Genomic DNA, 16,155 nt, shown 5'->3' with positions numbered 1-16,155 from the left:
TAAGGTCTGATATCGCGCCTTGCGTTAGTTAACCATTGAAAGATGTCTTTGAATTTTTAAAGCATTTTAGAAGTCTTATTTCTTCATTTTAAGCTTCTCAGAACACTTTATTTCACATAGATATACATAGTAAACTTTAGGGTCACGCTGTGTGTCCCCTAATTGACCTATAATTATTTCCTGTAGAAGTGTACACTATTACCCTGTAATATAATACCTGGTCCAACTAAATATTGTAGGTCAATATTAAGGTCTGATATCGCTCCTTGCGTTAGTTAAAAATTGAAAGATGTCTTTGAATTTTTGAAGCATTTTAGAAGTCTTATTTCTTCATTTTAAGCTTCTTAGAACACTTTATTTCACATAGGCATACATAGTAAACTTTAGGGTCACGCTGTGTGCCCCCTAATTGACCTATAATTATTTCCTGTAGAAGAGTACACTATTACCCTGCAATATAATACCTGGTCCAATAAAAATATTATAGGTCAATATTAAGGTCCGAAATCGGGCTAACAGTGAAGAGGGACCTCGCGCTTCCTATCTTTAAAGGGTTTTAGAAGGCGAATTTCCTCATTTTAAGCTCTTCCGAACACATATTTTAGATACGCACACATAGTAAAATACAGGATCTCATTGTGTTCCCTCTAATTGACATATAATTATTTCCCGTGGTAGGGTACACTATTACCCTGTAATAAAATACCCAGTCCAACTAAAATATTATAGGTCAATATTAAGGTCTGATATCGCGCCTTGCGTTAGTTAACCATTGAAAGATGTCTTTGAATTTTTAAAGCATTTTAGAAGTCTTATTTCTTCATTTTAAGCTTCTCAGAACACTTTATTTCACATAGGCATACATAGTAAACTTTAGGGTCACGCTGTGTGCCCCCTAATTGACCTATAATTATTTCCTGTAGAAGTGTACACTATTACCCTGTAATATAATACCTGGTCCAACTAAAATATTATAGGTCAATATTAAGGTCTGATATCGCGCCTTGCGTTAGTTAACCATTGAAAGATGTCTTTGAATTTTTAAAGCATTTTAGAAGTTTTATTTCTTCATTTTAAGTTTCTCAGAACACTTTATTTCGCATAGGCATACATAGTAAACTTTAGGGTCACGCTGTGTGCCCCCTATTTGACCTATAATTATTTCCTGTAGAAGTGTACACTATTACCCTGTAATATAATACCTGGACCAACTAAAATATTATAGGCCAATATTAAGATCCGATACCGTGGCGTTAGTTAACATTGAAAAGTGTCTTTGAATTTCCTTGTTTTAATGCACTATTTAAAATATACATAGTGTACCCCCTAATTCACCTATAATTATTTCCTGTGGTAGGGTACACTATTACCCTGCAATATAATACCTGGTCCAATTAAAATATTATGGGTCAATATTAAGATCTGAAATCGATCTTTACGTTAACATTGAAAAGTGACTTCGCGCTTCCTATCTTTAAAGGGTTTTAGAAGGCGAATTTTCTCGTTTTGAGCAATAGTGAATTAAATCATTTTTAAGGTCAGATATCGTGCCGTTTGTTAGCATTGAAAAGTGTCTTCGAATATCCTTGTTTTAATGCACTATTTAAAATATACTTAGTGTACCCCCTAATTCACCTATAATTATTTCTTGTGGTAGGGTACACTATTACCCTGCAATATAATACCTGGTCCAATTAAAATATTATAGGTCAATATTAAGGTCCGAAATCGGGCTAACAGTGAAGAGGGACTTCGCGCTTCCTATCTTTAAAGGGTTTTAGAAGGCGAATTTCCTCATTTTAAGCTCTTCCGAACACTTATTTTAGATACGCACACATAGTAAAATACAGGAACTCATTGTGTTCCCTCTAATTGACATATAATTATTTCCCGTGGTAGGGTACACTATTACCCTGTAATATAATACCTGGTCCAACTAAAATATTATAGGTTAATATTAAGGTCTGATATCGCGCCTTGCGTTAGTTAACCATTGAAAGATGTCTTTGAATTTTTAAAACATTTTAGAAGTCTTATTTCTTCATTTTAAGCTTCTCAGAACACTTTATTTCACATAGGCGTACATAGTAAACTTTAGGGTCACGCTGTGTGCCCCCTAATTGACCTATAATTATTTCCTGTAGAAGTGTACACTATTACCCTGTAATATAATACCTGGACCAACTAAAATATTATAGGCCAATATTAAGATCCGATACCGTGGCGTTAGTTAACATTGAAAAGTGTCTTTGAATTTCCTTGTTTTAATGCACTATTTAAAATATACATAGTGTACCCCCTAATTCACCTATAATTATTTCCTGTGGTAGGGTACACTATTACCCTGCAATATAATACCTGGTCCAATTAAAATATTATGGGTCAATATTAAGATCTGAAATCGATCTTTACGTTAACATTGAAAAGTGACTTCGCGCTTCCTATCTTTAAAGGGTTTTAGAAGGCGAATTTTCTCGTTTTGAGCAATAGTGAATTAAGTCATTTTTAAGGTCAGATATCGTGCCGTTTGTTAGCATTGAAAAGTGTCTTCGAATATCCTTGTTTTAATGCACCATTTAAAATATACATAGTGTACCCCCTAGTTCACCTATAATTATTTCCTGTGGTAGGGTACACTATTACCCGGCAATATAATACCTGGTCCAATTAAAATATTATAGGTCAATATTAAGGTCCAAAATCGTGCTAACAGTGAAGAGGGACTTCGCGCTTCCTATCTTTAAAGGGTTTTAGAAGGCGAATTTCCTCATTTTAAGCTCTTCCGAACACTTATTTTAGATACGCACACATAGTAAAATACAGGAACTCATTGTGTTCCCTCTAATTGACATATAATTATTTCCCGTGGTAGGGTACACTATTACCCTGTAATATAATACCTGGTCCAACTAAAATATTATAGGCCAATATTAAGATCCGATACCGAGGCGTTTCTTAGCATTGAAAAGTGTCTTCGAATTTCCTTGTTTTAATGCACTATTTAAAATATACATAGTGTACCCCCTAATTCACCTATAATTATTTCCTGTGGTAGGGTACACTATTACCCTGCAATATAATACCTGGTCCAATTAAAATATTATAGGTCAATATTAAGGTCCAAAATCGTGCTAACAGTGAAGAGGGACTTCGCGCTTCCTATCTTTAAAGGGTTTTAGAAGGCGAATTTCCTCATTTTAAGCTCTTCCGAACACTTATTTTAGATACGCACACATAGTAAAATACAGGAACTCATTGTGTTCCCTCTAATTGACATATAATTATTTCCCGTGGTAGGGTACACTATTACCCTGTAATATAATACCTGGTCCAACTAAAATATTATAGGCCAATATTAAGATCCGATACCGTGGCGTTTCTTAGCATTGAAAAGTGTCTTCGAATTTCCTTGTTTTAATGCACTATTTAAAATATACATAGTGTACCCCCTAATTCACCTATAATTATTTCCTGTGATAGGGTACACTATTACCCTGCAATATAATACCTGGTCCAATTAAAATATTATAGGTCAATATTAAGGTCCAAAATCGGGCTAACAGTGAAGAGGGACTTCGCGCTTCCTATCTTTAAAGGGTTTTAGAAGGCGAATTTCCTCATTTTAAGCTCTTCCGAACACTTATTTTAGATACGCACACATAGTAAAATACAGGAACTCATTGTGTTCCCTCTAATTGACATATAATTATTTCCCGTGGTAGGTTACACTATTACCCTGTAATATAATACCTGGTCCAACTAAAATGTTATAGGTCAATATTAAGGTCTGATATCGCGCCTTGCGTTAGTTAACCATTGAAAGATGTCTTTGAATTTTTAAAGCATTTTCGAAGTCTTATTTCTTCATTTTAAGCTTCTCAGAACACTTTATTTCACATAGGCATACATAGTAAACTTTAGGGTCACGCTGTGTGCCCCCTAATTGACCTATAATTATTTCCTGTAGAAGTGTACACTATTACCCTGTAATATAATACCTGGTCCAACTAAAATATTATAGGTCAATATTAAGGTCTGATATCGCGCCTTGCGTTAGTTAACCATTGAAAGATGTCTTTGAATTTTTAAAGCATTTTAGAAGTCTTATTTCTTCGTTTTAAGCTTCTTAGAACACTTTATTTCACATAGGCATACATAGTAAACTTTAGGGTCACGCTGTGTGCCCCCTAATTGACCTATAATTATTTCCTGCAGAAGAGTACACTATTACCCTGCAATATAATACCTGGTCCAATTAAAATATTATAGGTCAATATTAAGGTCCGAAATCGGGCTAACAGTGAAGAGGGACTTCGCGCTTCCTATCTTTAAAGGGTTTTAGAAGGCGAATTTCCTCATTTTAAGCTCTTCCGAACACTTATTTTAGATACGCACACATAGTAAAATACAGGAACTCATTGTGTTCCCTCTAATTGACATATAATTATTTCCCGTGGTAGGGTACACTATTACCCTGTAATAAAATACCCGGTCCAACTAAAATATTATAGGTCAATATTAAGGTCTGATATCGCGCCTTGCGTTAGTTAACCATTGAAAGATGTCTTTGAATTTTTAAAGCATTTTAGAAGTCTTATTTCTTCATTTTAAGCTTCTCAGAACACTTTATTTCACATAGGCATACATAGTAAACTTTAGGGTCACGCTGTGTTCCCCCTAATTGACCTATAATTATTTCCTGTAGAAGTGTACACTATTACCCTGTAATATAATACCTGGTAAACAAAAATATTATAGGTCAATATTAAGGTCTGATATCACGCCTTGCGTTAGTTAACCATTGAAAGAAGTCTTTTAATTTTTAAAGCATTTTAGAAGTCTTATTTCTTCATTTTAAGCTTCTCAGAACACTTTATTTCACATAGGCATACATAGTAAACTTTAGGGTCACGCTGTGTGCCCCCTAATTGACCTATAATTATTTCATGTAGAAGTGTACACAATTACCCTGCAATATAATACCTGGTCCAATTAAAATAGTATAGGTCAATATTAAGGTCCGAAATCGGGCTAACAGTGAAGAGGGACTTCGCGCTTCCTATCTTTAAAGGGTTTTAGAAGGCGAATTTCCTCATTTTAAGCTCTTCCGAACACTTATTTTAGATACGCACACATAGTAAAATACAGGAACTCATTGTGTTCCCTCTAATTGACATATAATTATTTCCCGTGGTAGGGTACACTATTACCCTGTAATATAATACCTGGTCCAACTAAAATATTATAGGCCAATATTAAGATCCGATACCGAGGCGTTTCTTAGCATTGAAAAGTGTCTTCGAATTTCCTTGTTTTAATGCACTATTTAAAATATACATAGTGTACCCCCTAATTCACCTATAATTATTTCCTGTGGTAGGGTACACTATTACCCTGCAATATAATACCTGGTCCAATTAAAATATTATAGGTCAATATTAAGGTCCAAAATCGTGCTAACAGTGAAGAGGGACTTCGCGCTTCCTATCTTTAAAGGGTTTTAGAAGGCGAATTTCCTCATTTTAAGCTCTTCCGAACACTTATTTTAGATACGCACACATAGTAAAATACAGGAACTCATTGTGTTCCCTCTAATTGACATATAATTATTTCCCGTGGTAGGGTACACTATTACCCTGTAATATAATACCTGGTCCAACTAAAATATTATAGGCCAATATTAAGATCCGATACCGTGGCGTTTCTTAGCATTGAAAAGTGTCTTCGAATTTCCTTGTTTTAATGCACTATTTAAAATATACATAGTGTACCCCCTAATTCACCTATAATTATTTCCTGTGATAGGGTACACTATTACCCTGCAATATAATACCTGGTCCAATTAAAATATTATAGGTCAATATTAAGGTCCAAAATCGGGCTAACAGTGAAGAGGGACTTCGCGCTTCCTATCTTTAAAGGGTTTTAGAAGGCGAATTTCCTCATTTTAAGCTCTTCCGAACACTTATTTTAGATACGCACACATAGTAAAATACAGGAACTCATTGTGTTCCCTCTAATTGACATATAATTATTTCCCGTGGTAGGGTACACTATTACCCTGTAATATAATACCTGGTCCAACTAAAATGTTATAGGTCAATATTAAGGTCTGATATCGCGCCTTGCGTTAGTTAACCATTGAAAGATGTCTTTGAATTTTTAAAGCATTTTCGAAGTCTTATTTCTTCATTTTAAGCTTCTCAGAACACTTTATTTCACTTAGGCATACATAGTAAACTTTAGGGTCACGCTGTGTGCCCCCTAATTGACCTATAATTATTTCCTGTAGAAGTGTACACTATTACCCTGTAATATAATACCTGGTCCAACTAAAATATTATAGGTCAATATTAAGGTCTGATATCGCGCCTTGCGTTAGTTAACCATTGAAAGATGTCTTTGAATTTTTAAAGCATTTTAGAAGTCTTATTTCTTCGTTTTAAGCTTCTTAGAACACTTTATTTCACATAGGCATACATAGTAAACTTTAGGGTCACGCTGTGTGCCCCCTAATTGACCTATAATTATTTCCTGCAGAAGAGTACACTATTACCCTGCAATATAATACCTGGTCCAATTAAAATATTATAGGTCAATATTAAGGTCCGAAATCGGGCTAACAGTGAAGAGGGACTTCGCGCTTCCTATCTTTAAAGGGTTTTAGAAGGCGAATTTCCTCATTTTAAGCTCTTCCGAACACTTATTTTAGATACGCACACATAGTAAAATACAGGAACTCATTGTGTTCCCTCTAATTGACATATAATTATTTCCCGTGGTAGGGTACACTATTACCCTGTAATAAAATACCCGGTCCAACTAAAATATTATAGGTCAATATTAAGGTCTGATATCGCGCCTTGCGTTAGTTAACCATTGAAAGATGTCTTTGAATTTTTAAAGCATTTTAGAAGTCTTATTTCTTCATTTTAAGCTTCTCAGAACACTTTATTTCACATAGGCATACATAGTAAACTTTAGGGTCACGCTGTGTTCCCCCTAATTGACCTATAATTATTTCCTGTAGAAGTGTACACTATTACCCTGTAATATAATACCTGGTAAACAAAAATATTATAGGTCAATATTAAGGTCTGATATCACGCCTTGCGTTAGTTAACCATTGAAAGAAGTCTTTTAATTTTTAAAGCATTTTAGAAGTCTTATTTCTTCATTTTAAGCTTCTCAGAACACTTTATTTCACATAGGCATACATAGTAAACTTTAGGGTCACGCTGTGTGCCCCCTAATTGACCTATAATTATTTCATGTAGAAGTGTACACAATTACCCTGCAATATAATACCTGGTCCAATTAAAATAGTATAGGTCAATATTAAGGTCCGAAATCGGGCTAACAGTGAAGAGGGACTTCGCGCTTCCTATCTTTAAAGGGTTTTAGAAGGCGAATTTCCTCATTTTAAGCTCTTCCGAACACTTATTTTAGATACGCACACATAGTGAAATACAGAAACTCATTGTGTTCCCTCTAATTGACATATAATTATTTCCCGTGGTAGGGTACACTATTACCCTGTAATATAATACCCGGTCCAACTAAAATATTATAGGTCAATATTAAGGTCTGATATCGCGCCTTGCGTTAGTTAACCATTGAAAGATGTCTTTGAATTTTTAAAGCATTTTAGAAGTCTTATTTCTTCATTTTAAGCTTCTCAGAACACTTTATTTCACATAGATATACATAGTAAACTTTAGGGTCACGCTGTGTGCCCCCTAATTGACCTATAATTATTTCCTGTAGAAGTGTACACTATTACCCTGTAATATAATACCTGGTCCAACTAAAATATTATAGGTCAATATTAAGGTCTGATATCGCTCCTTGCGTTAGTTAAAAATTGAAAGATGTCTTTGAATTTTTGAAGCATTTTAGAAGTCTTATTTCTTCATTTTAAGCTTCTTAGAACACTTTATTTCACATAGGCATACATAGTAAACTTTAGGGTCACGCTGTGTGCCCCCTAATTGACCTATAATTATTTCCTGTAGAAGAGTACACTATTACCCTGCAATATAATACCTGGTCCAATAAAAATATTATAGGTCAATATTAAGGTCCGAAATCGGGCTAACAGTGAAGAGGGACCTCGCGCTTCCTATCTTTAAAGGGTTTTAGAAGGCGAATTTCCTCATTTTAAGCTCTTCCGAACACATATTTTAGATACGCACACATAGTAAAATACAGGATCTCATTGTGTTCCCTCTAATTGACATATAATTATTTCCCGTGGTAGGGTACACTATTACCCTGTAATAAAATACCCAGTCCAACTAAAATATTATAGGTCAATATTAAGGTCTGATATCGCGCCTTGCGTTAGTTAACCATTGAAAGATGTCTTTGAATTTTTAAAGCATTTTAGAAGTCTTATTTCTTCATTTTAAGCTTCTCAGAACACTTTATTTCACATAGGCATACATAGTAAACTTTAGGGTCACGCTGTGTGCCCCCTAATTGACCTATAATTATTTCCTGTAGAAGTGTACACTATTACCCTGTAATATAATACCTGGTCCAACTAAAATATTATAGGTCAATATTAAGGTCTGATATCGCGCCTTGCGTTAGTTAACCATTGAAAGATGTCTTTGAATTTTTAAAGCATTTTAGAAGTCTTATTTCTTCGTTTTAAGCTTCTTAGAACACTTTATTTCACATAGGCATACATAGTAAACTTTAGGGTCACGCTGTGTGCCCCCTAATTGACCTATAATTATTTCCTGCAGAAGAGTACACTATTACCCTGCAATATAATACCTGGTCCAATTAAAATATTATAGGTCAATATTAAGATCCGAAATCGGGCTAACAGTGAAGAGGGACTTCGCGCTTCCTATCTTTAAAGGGTTTTAGAAGGCGAATTTCCTCATTTTAAGCTCTTCCGAACACTTATTTTAGATACGCACACATAGTAAAATACAGGAACTCATTGTGTTCCCTCTAATTGACATATAATTATTTCCCGTGGTAGGGTACACTATTACCCTGTAATAAAATTCCCGGTCCAACTAAAATATTATAGGTCAATATTAAGGTCTGATATCGCGCCTTGCGTTAGTTAACCATTGAAAGATGTCTTTGAATTTTTAAAGCATTTTAGAAGTCTTATTTCTTCATTTTAAGCTTCTCAGAACACTTTATTTCACATAGGCATACATAGTAAACTTTAGGGTCACGCTGTGTTCCCCCTAATTGACCTATAATTATTTCCTGTAGAAGTGTACACTATTACCCTGTAATATAATACCTGGTAAACAAAAATATTATAGGTCAATATTAAGGTCTGATATCACGCCTTGCGTTAGTTAACCATTGAAAGATGTCTTTGAATTTTTAAAGCATTTTAGAAGTCTTATTTCTTCATTTTAAGCTTCTCAGAACACTTTATTTCACATAGGCATACATAGTAAACTTTAGGGTCACGCTGTGTGCCCCCTAATTGACCTATAATTATTTCATGTAGAAGTGTACACAATTACCCTGCAATATAATACCTGGTCCAATTAAAATAGTATAGGTCAATATTAAGGTCCGAAATCGGGCTAACAGTGAAGAGGGACTTCGCGCTTCCTATCTTTAAAGGGTTTTAGAAGGCGAATTTCCTCATTTTAAGCTCTTCCGAACACTTATTTTAGATACGCACACATAGTGAAATACAGAAACTCATTGTGTTCCCTCTAATTGACATATAATTATTTCCCGTGGTAGGGTACACTATTACCCTGTAATATAATACCCGGTCCAACTAAAATATTATAGGTCAATATTAAGGTCTGATATCGCGCCTTGCGTTAGTTAACCATTGAAAGATGTCTTTGAATTTTTAAAGCATTTTAGAAGTCTTATTTCTTCATTTTAAGCTTCTCAGAACACTTTATTTCACATAGATATACATAGTAAACTTTAGGGTCACGCTGTGTGCCCCCTAATTGACCTATAATTATTTCCTGTAGAAGTGTACACTATTACCCTGTAATATAATACCTGGTCCAATTAAAATATTATAGGTCAATATTAAGGTCCGAAATCGGGCTAACAGTGAAGAGGGACTTCGCGCTTCCTATCTTTAAAGGGTTTTAGAAGGCGAATTTCCTCACTTTAAGCTCTTCCGAACACTTATTTTAGATACACACACATAGTAAAATACAGGAACTCATTGTGTTCCCTCTAATTGACATATAATTATTTCCCGTGGTAGGGGACACTATTACCCTGTAATATAATACCTGGTCCAAAGCATTTTAGAAGTCTTATTTCTTCATTTATGGCTTCTCAGAACACTTTATTTCACATAGGCATACATAGTAAACTTTAGGGTCACGCTGTGTGCCCCCTAATTGACCTATAATTATTTCCTGCAGAAGTGTACACTAGTACCCTTCAATATAATATCTGGTCCAATTAAAATATTATTTGTCAATATTAAGGTCCGAAATCGGGCTAACAGTGAAGAGGGACTTCGCGCTTCCTATCTTTAAAGGGTTTTAGAAGGCGAATTTCCTCATTTTAAGCTCTTCCGAACACTTATTTTAGATACGCACTCATAGTAAAATACAGGAACTCATTGTGTTCCCTCTAATTGACAGATAATTATTTCCCGTGGAAGGGTACACTATTACCCTGTAATATAATACCTTTTCCAACTAAAATATTATAGGTCAATATTAAGGTCTGATATCGCGCCTTGCGTTAGTTAACCATTGAAAGATGTCTTTGAATTTTTAAAGCATTTTAGAAGTCTTATTTCTTCGTTTTAAGCTTCTCAGAACACTTTATTTCACATAGGCATACATAGTAAACTTTAGGGTCACGCTGTGTGCCCCCTAATCGACCTATAATTATTTCCTGAAGAAGTGTACACTATTACCCTGTAATATAATACCTGGTCCAACTAAAATATTATAGGTCAATATTAAGGTCTGATATCGCGCCTTGCGTTTGTTAGATATTGAAAGATGTCTTTGAATTTTTAAAGCATTTTAGAAGTCTTATTTCTTCATTTTAAGCTTCTCAGAACACTTTATTTCACAAAGGCATACATAGTAAACTTTAGGGTCACGCTGTGTGCCCCCTAATTGACCTATAATTATTTCCTGTAGAAGTGTACACTATTACCCTGCAATATAATACCTGGTCCAATTAAAATATTATAGGTCAATATTAAGGTCCGAAATCGGGCTAACAGTGAAGAGAAACTTCGCGCTTCCTATCTTTAAAGGGTTTTAGAAGGCGAATTTCCTCATTTTAAGCTCTTCCGAACACTTATTTTAGATACGCACACATAGTAAAATACAGGAACTCATTGTGTTCCCTCTAATTAACATATAATTATTTCCCGTGGTAGGGTACACTATTACCCTGTAATAAAATACCTGGTCCAACTAAAATATTATAGTTCAATATTAAGGTCTGATATCGCGCCTTGCGTTAGTTAACCATTGAAAGATGTCTTTGAATTTTCAAAGCATTTTAGAAGTCTTATTTCTTCATTTTCAGCTTCTCAGAACACTTTATTTCACATAGGCATACATAGTAAACTTTAGGGTCACGCTGTTGGCCCCCAATTGACCTATAATTATTTCCTGTAGAAGTGTACACTATTACCCTGTAATATAATATCTGGTCCAACTAAAATATTATAGGTCAATATTAAGGTCTGATATCGCGCCTTGCGTTAGTTAACCATTGAAAGATGTCTTTGAATTTTTAAATCATTTTAGAAGTCTTATTTCTTAATTTTAAGCTTCTCAGAACACTTTATTTCACATAGGCATACATAGTAAACTTTAGGGTCACGCTGTGTGCCCCCTAATTGACCTATAATTATTTCCTGTAGAAGTGTGCACTATTACCCTGCAATATAATACCTGGTCCAATTTAAATATTATAGGTCAATATTAAGGTCCGAAATCGGGCTAACAGTGAAGAGGGACTTCGCGCTTCCTATCCTTAAAGGGTTTTAGAAGGCGAATTTCCTCATTTTAAGCTCTTCCGAACACTTATTTTAGATACGCACACATAGTAAAATACAGGAACTCATTGTGTTCCCTCTAATTAACATATAATTATTTCCCGTGGTAGGGTACACTATTACCCTGTAATAAAATACCTGGTCCAACTAAAATATTATAGTTCAATATTAAGGTCTGATATCGCGCCTTGCGTTAGTTAACCATTGAAAGATGTCTTTGAATTTTCAAAGCATTTTAGAAGTCTTATTTCTTCATTTTCAGCTTCTCAGAACACTTTATTTCACATAGGCATACATAGTAAACTTTAGGGTCACGCTGTTGGCCCCCAATTGACCTATAATTATTTCCTGTAGAAGTGTACACTATTACCCTGTAATATAATATCTGGTCCAACTAAAATATTATAGGTCAATATTAAGGTCTGATATCGCGCCTTGCTTTAGTTAACCATTGAAAGATGTCTTTGAATTTTTAAATCATTTTAGAAGTCTTATTTCTTAATTTTAAGCTTCTCAGAACACTTTATTTCACATAGGCATACATAGTAAACTTTAGGGTCACGCTGTGTGCCCCCTAATTGACCTATAATTATTTCCTGTAGAAGTGTGCACTATTACCCTGCAATATAATACCTGGTCCAATTTAAATATTATAGGTCAATATTAAGGTCCGAAATCGGGCTAACAGTGAAGAGGGACTTCGCGCTTCCTATCCTTAAAGGGTTTTAGAAGGCGAATTTCCTCATTTTAAGCTCTTCCGAACACTTATTTTAGATACGCACACATAGTAAAATACAGGAACTCATTGTGTTCCCTCTAATTGACATATAATTATTTCCCGTGGTAGGGTACACTATTACCCTGTAATATAATACCTGGTCCAACTAAAATATTATAAGTCAATATTAAGGTCTGATATCGCGCCTTGCATTAGTTAACAATTGAAAGATGTCTTTGAATTTTTAAAGCATTTTAGAAGTCTTATTTCTTCATTTTAAGCTTCTCAAAACACTTTATTTCACATAGGCATACATAGTAAACTTTAGGGTAACGCTGTGTGCCCCCTAATTGACCTATAATTATTTCCTGTAGAAGTGTACACTATTTCCCTGTAATAAAATACCTGGACCAACTAAAATATTATAGGCCAATATTAAGATCCGATACCGTGGCGTTAGTTAACATTGAAAAGTGTCTTCGAATTTCCTTGTTTTAATGCACTATTTAAAATATACATAGTGTACCCCCTAATTCACCTATAATTATTTCCTGTGGTAGGGTACACTATTACCCTGCAATATAATACCTGGTCCAATTAAAATATTATAGGTCAATATTAAGGTCCGAAATCGGGCTATCAGTGAAGAGGGACTTCTCGCTTCCTATCTTTAAAGGGTTTTAGAAGGCGAATTTCCTCAATTTAAGCTCTTCCGAACACTTATTTTAGATACGCACACATAGTAAAATACAGGAACTCATTGTGTTCCCTCTAATTGACATATAATTATTTCCCGTGGTAGGGTACACTATTACCCTGTAATATAATACCTGGTCCAACTAAAATATTATAGGTCAATATTAAGGTCTGATATCGCGCCTTGCGTTAGTTAACCATTGAAAGATGTCTTTGAATTTTTAAAGCATTTTAGAAGTCTTATTTCTTCATTTTAAGCTTCTCAGAACACTTTATTTCACATAGGCATACATAGTAAACTTTAGGGTCACGCTGTGTGCCCCCTAATTGACCTATCATTATTTCCTGTAGAAGAGTACACTATTACCTTGTAATATAATACCTGGACCAACTAAAATATTATGGGCCAATATTAAGATCCGATACCGTGGCGTTAGTTAACATTGAAAAGTGTCTTTGAATTTCCTTGTTTTAATGCACTATTTAAAATATACATAGTGTACCCCCTAATTCACCTATAATTATTTCCTGTGGTAGGGTACACTATCACCCTGTAACATATTATGACGTCCAATTTAAATATTATGGGTCAATATTAAGATCTGAAATCGATCTTTACGTTAACATTGAAAAGTGACTTCGCGCTTCCTATCTTTAAAGGGTTTTAGAAGGCGAATTTCCTGGTTTTGAGCAATAGTGAATTAAGTCATTTTTAAGGTCAAATATCGTGCCGTTTGTTAGCATCGAAAAGTATCTTCGAATTTCCTTGTTTTAATGCACTATTTAAAATACACATAGTGTACCCCCTAATTAACCTATAATTACTTCCTGTGGTAGGGTACACTATTTCCCTGCAATATAATACCCGGTCCAATTAAAATATTATAGGCCAATATTCAGATCCGATACCGTGGAGTTTGTTAGCATTGAAAAGTGTCTTCGAATTTCCTTGTTTAAATGCACTATTTAAAATATACATAGTGTACCCCCTAATTCACCTATAATTATTTCCTGTGGCAGGGTACACTATTACCCTGCAATATAATACCTGGTCCAATTAAACTATTATAGGTCAATATTAAGGTCTGAAATCGGGCTAACAGTGAAGAGGGATTTCGCGCCTCCTATCTTTAAAGGGTTTTAGAAGGCGAATTTCCTCATTTTAAGCTCTTCCGAACACTTATTTTAGATACGCACACATAGTAAAATACAGGAACTCATTGTGTTCCCTCTAATTGACATATAATTATTTCCCGTGGTAGGGTACACTATTACCCTGTAATATAATACCTGGTCCAACTAAAATATTATAGGTCAATATTAAGGTCTGATATCGCGCCTTGCGTTAGTTAACCATTGAAAGATGTCTTTGAATTTTTAAAGCATTTTAGAAGTCTTATTTCTTCATTTTAAGCTTCTCAGAACACTTTATTTCACATAGGCATACATAGTAAACTTTAGGGTCAAGCTGTGTGCCCCCTAATTGACCTATAATTATTTCCTGTAGAAATGACACTATTACCCTGCATTATAATACCTGGTCCAATTAAAATATTATAGGTCAATATTAAGGTCCGAAATCGAGCTAACAGTGAAGAGGGACTTCGCGCTTCCTATCTTTAAAGGGTTTTAGAAGGCGAATTTCCTAATTTTAAGCTCTTCCGAACACTTATTTTAGATACTTACAAATAGTAAAATACAGGAACTCATTGTGTTCCCTCTAATTGACATATAATTATTTCCCGTGGTAGGGTACACTATTACCCTGTAATATAATACCTGGTCCAACTAAAATATTATTGGTCAATATTAAGGTCTGATATCGCGCCTTGCGTTAGTTAACCATTGAAAGATGTCTTTGAATTTTTAAAGCATTTCAGAAGTCTTATTTCTTCATTTTAAGCTTCTCAGAACACTTTATTTCACATAGGCATACATAGTAAACTTTAGGGTCACGCTGTGTGCCCCCTAATTGACCTATAATTATTTTCTGTAGAAGTGTACACTATTACCCTGCAATATAATACCTGGTTCAATTAAAATATTATAGGCCAATATTAAGATCCGATACCGTGGCGTTAGTTAACATTGAAAAGTGTCTTCGAATTTCCTTGTTTTAATGCACTATTTAAAATATACATAGTGTACCCCCTAATTCACCTATAATTATTTCCTGTGGTAGGGTACACTATTACCCTGCAATATAATACCTGGTCCAATTAAAATATTATAGGTCAATATTAAGGTCCGAAATCGGGCTAACAGTGAAGAGGGACTTCTCGCTTCCTATCTTTAAAGGGTTTTAGAAGGCGAATTTCCTCATTTTTAGCTCTTCCGAACACTTATTTTAGATACGCACATATAGTAAAATACAGGAACTCATTGTGTTCCCTCTAATTGACATATAATTATTTCCCGTGGTAGGGTACACTATTACCCTGTAATATAATACCTGGTCCAACTAAAATATTATAGGTCAATATTAAGGTCTGATATCGCGCCTTGCGTTAGTTAACCATTGAAAGATGTCTTTGAATTTTTAAAGCATTTTAGAAGTCTTATTTCTTCATTTTAAGCTTCTCAGAACACTTTGTTTCACATAGGCATACATAGTAAACTTTAGGGTCACGCTGTGTGCCCCCTAATTGACCTATAATTATTTCCTGTAGAAGAGTACACTATTACCCTGTAATATAATACATGGACCAACTAAAATATTATGGGCCAATATTAAGATCCGAAA

This window comes from Parasteatoda tepidariorum, chromosome 1 (assembly GCF_982258835.1).
Source record: "Parasteatoda tepidariorum strain Cologne lab strain chromosome 1, Ptep-v5.0, whole genome shotgun sequence".
Taxonomy (NCBI): domain Eukaryota; kingdom Metazoa; phylum Arthropoda; class Arachnida; order Araneae; family Theridiidae; genus Parasteatoda; species Parasteatoda tepidariorum.
The sequence above is the reverse complement of the archived record's forward strand: the minus strand, read 5'-3'. Positions refer to the sequence as shown.